At 43.8% G+C, this 6,255-nt stretch overlaps 1 pseudogene; it reads right to left on the bottom strand.

The window, feature by feature from the left end:
- Positions 1-266: 266 nt before the first annotated feature.
- Positions 267-1,198, bottom strand: LOC121920579 (annotated as a pseudogene).
- Between the last annotated feature and the right edge of the window lie 5,057 nt (positions 1,199-6,255).

Raw genomic sequence — 6,255 nt, 5'->3', positions numbered from 1 at the left:
ATCTGAGGTGCCCTACACAATTGTGACCTGACATGACTGACACCCATCCAACACCATACAGGCCAAGCATTTGGACAGTCCACTGCTTCGATCTTGAAGCCTGAATGAAGTCCAGTGCTTAGTGAAGTCTCTAGTGGGTCACCTTTTAAGGATGTGTTATTTATTTGTTTCTTACTATTTACAACATGGAAACATTAATTTGTTTGTTACTGTACTTTGTTCAGCCTAATGGCTCACAAATGGCCTGCCCTTAAATTTCTCCCAGTTCAGCTTGAGCTAATCTTTTTTGGCAGCAGTTTTCTAACAGCAGCTTTGATTTCTTTGTTCCTGAGGCTGTAAATTAGTGGGTAAAGCAAGGGAGGATGTTGATGTACACCAAGAGCGACCACCTTGTCTTTGCCTGGTGAATAGGTAGACTCGGTCGGAATACACAAAGGTGGCACAACCATAATGTAAGAGCGTGACAGTCAGTTGTGGAAGCGCAATAGAAAAAGCTTTGCCTCGGCCAGCTGAGTATGGATCTGCATCACAGCCATTGTGAGGCAGATGTAGGAGAGGAGGATGAGCAGCAAGGGGAGCAGGAGAAGGATGATGCAGCTGCGAGAAGTGGGAGCTCGCTGGCGTAGCTCTTTGTGCAGGCAGGTGGAGTAAAGCAGGCACATCACAAAAGAAATGGTCAATACAGTGGGAACTGCAGAAAGGCAAACAGAAGACAGCGAGTGTGAGGCCCAGTGAACTGCAAAGCCACCAAGGCAGCAGAAGATGGCAAGCTGAAGGCAGAAACCCGGCTCATCACTGTCATGTAGTGGCAAGGCCGGCAGATGGCCACATAGCGATCGTAGGACATGGCTGCGAGGAGAAAACATTCAGCCCCTCCCAGAGCCACAAGAAATGTATTTGGGTAGCGCAGCCCAAATGGAGATGGTGTTCTCCCCGGGTCTCACAAGGTCAGCCAGTGTCCTGGGGGCAATGACAAGGGTGTAGCAAAGCTCAATTGCAGGCAGCTGGAAAAGGAAAAAAGCATTGGGGGCGAGATGATCAGCAGCCACCGCAGAAGGTGAAGGGGTTCTGCAAGAGTGGCCAGGTGCACTCAGGAAGATAAGAAGAGGAGGGGCTGCAGGTGGAGAAAATCAGAGAATCCCAGAAGCAGGATTCCATGGTGCACCAGATGTTGTACGGTTACTCCCTCTCCATACATACGTATATCTGTAAAAAGAGATGGAAACCCAAGCCACCTTGGAATGCTAATTTTCAAATAAACTTGCTGTTTTTACATACTCTGATCACCCAACAGATTGTTTGGTTACTGTTCAGTGAGCCTTGTTATCCATTGGGATTTGGTTTCAAGCCTCCCCATGAATGCCAAAATCCATGGATGCTCAAGTCCCATTAAATACAATGGATAAAATGGATAGCAAACATGGTGACCCTTATAAAAAATGGCAAAATAAAGGTTGCTTTTTTGGATTATATTTTTTGAATATTTTCAAGCCATGGATGCTTGAATCCATGGATAAAAAATCTATGGATATGAAGGGCAGCTGTACTACATTCCAGAAAGAAACTCACTGGATTGGTCACTGCTGTTTTCGACAATAGGTGACCTGATGAATTCCATAGGGTTTTCTCTGGCAAGGAATCCTCAGAATTGGTTTTTGTCCAGTTCTTTCCTCTGAAATATAGCCTACAGCATTGGGTTTCTTTGGCAGTCTCTCATCCAATTACTAACCAGGGCTGACTCAGTATAGCCTTCAAGATGAGATAGGATCTGGTGCCTATAGGGTATTTAAACAGGCTGTATTGGTCTTACTCAAGTAAAAAGGGATCAGGGAGGAATCTATCAGTACCATTGAGACCATTATTTTAGCAGTGCTTTTATGGATGCCAGTCCACTTCTCTCATGTATCACATTCAGATTGATCAATGCATCTGAAGAAACTCATGCTTGATCTTGATGGTCTTCAATTCGTCTTGATGGTGCTGCTAAATTCCTCACCCCTCATCCTTTTTATTTGAAACATACTAACAGGATTGACTCTTTGAAAATCATTGCAGAAATATATAGTTACTTGCTGGTTAACATTGATCCTTGCTTTTCTCATGTTAGATAATACAAACTGTACAAGTAGGCATGGAGCCTCACAAGTCTCTTTCATTAAAAGTAAAACGGATACAAATATTACTAAATTGTGACTAACATTTGGAGGGACACCATGGCTAAGTGCTGCTGTTATTGCCTGGATCCAGTGGCCATACTATTGTATGAATCAATTTTCCCCATAGACTCCTGACAGTTGATACTCTGTGGCTGTGATTCTTATTAGATCATAGATCATATTGCTAACTCTGACCCTGGTAGCATTTCTAAAGCGCATTCACAATCTGTTGCCCATCCAAATGTTTTTGAATATAACTCCCAGCTAACATACTGGCTAAAACATTAAAATAATAAAAAGCAACAAGATAGTTGTGTGCTCCCTGTAACCAGCCCCAGCTCTTTGGACCAACTGACATTCTGAGCACTTTTCAAAGGCAGCCCACGTAAAATGCATTACAGTAATCCAATGGGATGCAACCAAAGCAGGCCAGATCTGACTTCTTCAGGAATGTGTCTCGTTGGCAGCTGCTTAATGGTGCAAAAGCATCCTGGGCCTCTAGGTTCAGGCTCAGGTCAAACCCAGGAGTAGCCACTAAACTCCAAACTTGTGTTTCTAGGGGGGACTGTAACCACATCTAACATGGGCCGAAATCCCTATTCATGCCTACCCTCTAGTCATTTTCCCCATTCCAGAGAACAACCTTCAACATGATCACCTGTCAGGCAGCAGAAACAGAGCTATCAGATATCCATTGAATCCATAAGCCTTCAGGAGCAGACAGTCTAATGGGTCCCCCGCTTGTGCAGGTCTGAGTCCCAGCAAGACTAAACCTGATCAAGAAGTGCTGTCCATGACAGTGAACAGTAGAAAACTCCTCCATTTCCAGATCACAATCATCTGTCCCCAACAGAAAACAATCAGTTTACCAGACAGGCCCCAGGACGCTCCCGGCGCGGAATGAAAAGGAGTCAGATGGGAACAGAATATGGTTATCAACACATTTTTATCACATGCTGGAACATTGCCGCTGCCACTGGAATTCCCCTCCATTCTGATCGTCCCAGAGGAGGCGATTTTCAGGAACGTTCTGAACAGCGGCGTTCCGGCTTGCGATAAAATGTGGTGATAGCCCCATTCTGTTCCCATCCCATTCCCTTCGTCCATGCCAGGAGCGTCCTGGTGGCTGTGCGGCAAACTCCAAGGCTAGAGGTTCCGACGCAGCATGAGTGGGGCAGATGGAGTGGAGAGACCCTTGTTGTCATGGCAGACATGATGTCCTCAACCACTCTGACAAAGATTCCAACCCAAGACCACCGTCTACCTTGTATAACTTGAATGGCGCTCTCTGAGCACATTGCTTCCCTCCCTTTATTGGCAAACACATCTCTTGTCCTGACAAAAATGGTCTGTCATTATTCTTACACGGCAAGTCTGGACATGGCTTTTGTTTTTTTAACACGCAGTAGCAAGACAGGCCTCACTGAAGTGGAACAATTGTGGTGCAAATTTAACCTGGTTAGAGAACGCATGAGGATACAACAGAAAGCAACAGCAAATTGATTTCAATACCAGCAATACATAGCCAAATTTTCACATGCAAACCTGCAAGCAAGCAGCCTTCACATAGGATCAATTCTAAGTTTCCAAAGATGACGGCACCAATCCTATTTCAGCTGGGCTCAGGAAATGGAATGTACATTGGCACCAGCAGGTGTTGTGTTGCCAATGGTGTGGTTCACAAAATTCTTTATATAGATTACCACAAACTAAATCTTTCCAAATTGTCCCATTGTTGTTTCTGTTGACATAATGATGGTGCTTTTTAAAAGATTAATTTCCAATTTCTTCTATTCATTTTAAATAACAAAATACTTCACTTCAGAAGCTATATTACCCTAAAATGGGGAATAATATAAGAGTAGTAGCAATTAAGCCGAAAGTTTTGTGAGATATTTGAGCCTTCGTTTTCAAAGAGCTCGGGGCCACAACAAACTGCAATCCCAAGATTCCATAGGATGGAGTCATAACAGTTAAAGTGGTGTGAAACTGGATTATTTCTAAATGCAGATGCAGCCTACATTGGGAAAATGAACTACAGTATCACTTTTCAGCCCCTCAAAAGCCAGTAGGGTGCATCTGACTGCATAATGAAAAAGATATCATGAAAGAGATAGATTTCATTATCTGAGAGCAGTGTGGGGATCATGGATGTCCTCCATTAAGCTGCAATCTGATCTTACTTATCTGGAGGAATAACTACATTTAAAACCAAAGTTACAGTCAACAACACAGAAGAACAGAAAGTACTTTTTTAGATTGTAAGCCTGAGGGCAGGGAACCGTCCAATTAAAAAATTGTATGTACAGCGCTGTGTAAATTTACAGCGTTATAAATAAAGGTTAATAATAATAATACTGGAAATAAAAATGGCTATAACATGCAGCAGACTCTCCTTTAACTAGAACATGGTGTTCAGTTTAAGGTGGTGTGTTGGGAAGGGGCTACAGATAAAGAAAGATGTGGCAAATAGTGGCCTCTAGTAAGATTTGAAGAAAATTAGACAGCTGGCAGAGAGTAATATCAACATGCATAAGTTGTTGTAGGTTAATTTGGGAAAAAACATCTTCCATGCCAAAAAAGAAAAAAAGGAGGAAAGGGAAAGGAAATGAACAGGGTATAAGGAATATATACGAATATAAAGCACATTCAAAAACTTAACTGAAAAAAAAAGTAAATTCAGGCGGGTTACAAACCAGCCAACAAATACGTATTGAATACGTATTGGGTTAGGAAGGGCGGTCTTCCGCACCCCCCTAACCCTAATACGTAGTCAATGCGTACAAGATGGCGGCGCCCTTTCTACATGGGCGCCCGCCATCTTTGCGTATCGGACGCACAGCGTCCAGGACGCATCGCGCCGCTGCTGACGTAGCGAGCGCGCCCCTGGCGCCTCGCTACGTCGCAAAGCGACGCAAAAGAAGCTCCATTTTGGAGCTTCTTTTTTCGCGCGCGCGGAGTCGGGCCGTCTGAAGGCTCCGGCTCCCCCGCGGACCTTCTGGCGGCAGCGCCAGACCGCTGCAAAGCGGCGGTCTGTACCGCCGTAGATACAAAATCGGTATGGTACCTTGTCGATTCGTCTCCATGATCTAGGCTAGACTTTGGTATTTAAGGTTATTTAAATTACCACATTAATGGAGTAAATATTAACAGGTTTTCAGAAGCACTCAGGGAAAAAAAATAATGTCAGGAATGGATTCTATCTCTCCCACCAAGTCATATTCAATCCTATTCTAGGGTATTAGCAACACAGCTAAATAAAGCGATTACCACTCCTGAATTCAAGCCAACTTTGGGCTGTCCCCTGGCATTATTACATGGCTTTTGTCCCAAAAACTGCCATCCAGGTACACCCAGCTCCAATACTGGTCCCCTGAACTCGTTCTACTTTCCGACTTTAAAAATAATTGTTCAGACCAGTATTGGAGCCAGGCTGTACCCAGAGGGCAGTTTGGGGGACAAAAGCCATGCAATAACACCAGGGGCAGCCCGAATATTGCCGTGTGATAACTTCCTAGAATCAAATACCAACAACCTAAAGAAAAGAAACTGAAGGGGCAGGGTCCAGATGACATTGACTTCCATTTTTAACCCGCCTGATTCCCCCCAGCTTTCCACTATCCACCCCTTCCAACTATTAAGGAGGGAAAATGGAATGGAATACAATTAGCTTAGGAGCTCTACTCTTGGAAGTACTGTTTTCTTAAGACCCCCATGAAATTCTGGACATGTGGAGGGCAACCTGCACAGCAGGATCATCTCATGAGGCCATCAAAGAGGTTTCCAAACAGTAATGCTGCCACTAACATAGTTACAAAGGATTCACAGAGCAGCAATAGACAGACTGATCAGATGAAGCAATAGAGACTGATCTGATGGGAAGAAGCATGTTCAGTTTAGCCCTTTGTTTTTTCAGTGAAAACACCAGTGCCATCCCCCAACACAAGAACACTTTCAAATTAGAAAGGCCCACCATGCCTGTCTAAAGGCCCTGTTCAGTTAAAATAGGTCTTTTGCTTTAACTAAACATGGTCTAAATAAAAATATTTGCTGCCCATCCAAATTTCTCCTGTTTTTCATATTAGAAAATGCATATGCG

The sequence above is a fragment of the Sceloporus undulatus genome, chromosome 2 (genome assembly GCF_019175285.1).
Source record: "Sceloporus undulatus isolate JIND9_A2432 ecotype Alabama chromosome 2, SceUnd_v1.1, whole genome shotgun sequence".
Taxonomy (NCBI): Eukaryota; Metazoa; Chordata; class Lepidosauria; order Squamata; family Phrynosomatidae; genus Sceloporus; species Sceloporus undulatus.
The sequence above is the reverse complement of the archived record's forward strand: the minus strand, read 5'-3'. Positions and strand labels throughout refer to the sequence as shown.